Raw genomic sequence first — 2,290 nt, forward strand, 5'->3', positions numbered from 1 at the left:
GCGCGCCCAACTGCCGCGGGGGTCGCGGGGACAGTGGGGGTCTTGGGGACAGTGGGGGTCTCGGGCGTCGAAGGTCACGGACAGAGGGGTCCCACGTACAGAGAGTCCGAGAGAGCAGCTGTGACCTCGGAGCTGGGGGTCAGTCGGCACTGGGGGCTTTGCGGGTACCCCTCCCCTCTCCGTCCCCCAGTGTGTGCAGGCCGAGGGTCAGGATGGCTCAGGAGGGCAGTTCAGCCCCGTGCAGACCACAGACAAGGGGCTTCAGCAGGAACCCTTGGGAAAGCCAGTCACAGCGTGGGAGATCAGGAGGGAACTGCGCGATCCCTGGGTGCACAGGAAGGTCTGACTTTCGGTTTCTTTTTTTGGGTTTGCTTTGCTCTTTTCTTTCTAGTTGGCTTGGGTTTTTGTTTTGTTTTGTTTCGTTTGTTTGCTTGCTTGTTTTTTGAGATGGAGTCTCTCTGTCACCCAAGCTGGAGTGCAGTGTCGTGACCTCAAGTGATCCACCCACCTTGGCATCCCAAAATGCTGGGATTACAGGCATGAGCCACTGTGTCTGGCCTCATTCTTAAACTCCATTTTTGCTGTATATTTTGGGACTTGATTGATTGATTGATTGAATGATTTTAGAGACAGGGTCTTGCTCTGTTGCCCAGGCTGGAGTACAATGGTGCAATCATAGCTCACTGTAACCTTGAACTCCTGGACTCAAGGAATCCTCCTGCCTTAGCCTCCCAGACTATAGGTCTACACCACTACACCTGACTGATTTTTTTTTATTTTTTTATTTTTGTAGCGATGGTGTGTCTTGCTGTATTTCACAGGCTAGTCTCAAACTCATGGTCTTAATTGGCCCTCCCCTGTGTTAGTCCGTTTTCATGCTGCTGATAAAGACATACCCAAGACTGGGAAGAAAAAGAGGTTTAATTGGACCTACAGTTCCATATGGCTGGGGAGGCCTCAGAATCATGGCAGGAGACAAAAGGCACTTCTTACATGGTGGTGGCAAGAGAAAATGAGGAAGACGCAAAAGTGGAAACCCCTGATAAAACCATCAGATCTTCTGAGACTTATTCACTGTCACAAAACAATATAGGGGAAACTGCCCCGATGATTCAATTATCTCCCACCAGGTCCTTCCCACAACATGTGGGAATTATGGGAGTACAATTCAAGATGAGATTTGGGTGGGGACACAGAGCCAAACCATATCACTCCACCCCTGCCAAATCTCATCTCACATTTCAAAACCAATCATGCCTTTGCAACAGTCCCCTAAAGTCTTAACTCATTTCACAGTAACTCAAAAGTCCACAGTCCAAAGTCCCATCGGAGACAAAGGAAGTCCGCTTATGCTTATGAGCCTGTAAAATCAAAAGCAACTGGCCAGGCACAGTGGCTCACGCCTGTAATCCCAGCACTTTGGGAGGCTGAGGCGGGTGGATCACCTGAGGTTGGGAGTTTGAGACCAGCCTGACCAACATGGAGAAACTCCATCTCTACTAAAAATACAAAATTATCCAGGCATGGTGGCGCATGCCTGTAATCCCAGCTACTCGGGAGGCTGAGGCAGGAGAATCGCTTGGACCCGGGAAGTGGAGGTTGCGGTGAGTCAAGATCACGCCATTGCACTCCAGCCTGGGCAACAAGAATGAAACTCTGTCTCAAGAAAAAGGAAAAAAAAACAAAAACAAGTTAGTTATTTCCTAGATACAATGGGGTACAGACATTGGGTAAATACAACCATTCCAGATGGGAGAAATTGGCCAAAACAAAGGGGCTATACGGCCCATGCAAGACCGAAATCCAGTGGGGCAGTCAAATCCTAAGCTCCAAAATTACCTCTTTTGACTTTATATCTCACATCCAGGTCATGATGATGCAAGAGGTTCCCATAGTCTTGGGCAGCTCTACCCCTGTGACTTTGCAGGGTACAGCCTCCCTCGTGGTTGCCTTTATGGGCTGGTGTTGAGTGTCTACAGCTTTTCTAGACTCATGGTGCAAGCTGTTGGTGAATCTACCATTCTGGGGTCTGGAGGATGGTGGCCTTCTTCTCACAGCTCCACTAGGTGGTGCCCCAGTAGGGACTCTGTGTGGGGGCTCTGACCCCACATTTCCCTTCTGCACTGTCCTAGCACAGGTTCTCCATGAGAACCCTCCCTGTACAGTAAACTTCTGCCTGGCATCCAGGTGTTTCCATACATCTTCTGAAATCTAGGCAGAGGTGCCCAAACCTCAATTCTTGACTTCTGTGCAACTGCAGGCTCAACACCACGTGGAAGCTTCCAAGGCT

The sequence above is a fragment of the Mandrillus leucophaeus genome, unplaced genomic scaffold (genome assembly GCF_000951045.1).
Source record: "Mandrillus leucophaeus isolate KB7577 unplaced genomic scaffold, Mleu.le_1.0 Scaffold26, whole genome shotgun sequence".
In the NCBI taxonomy this organism is placed as follows: Eukaryota; Metazoa; Chordata; class Mammalia; order Primates; family Cercopithecidae; genus Mandrillus; species Mandrillus leucophaeus.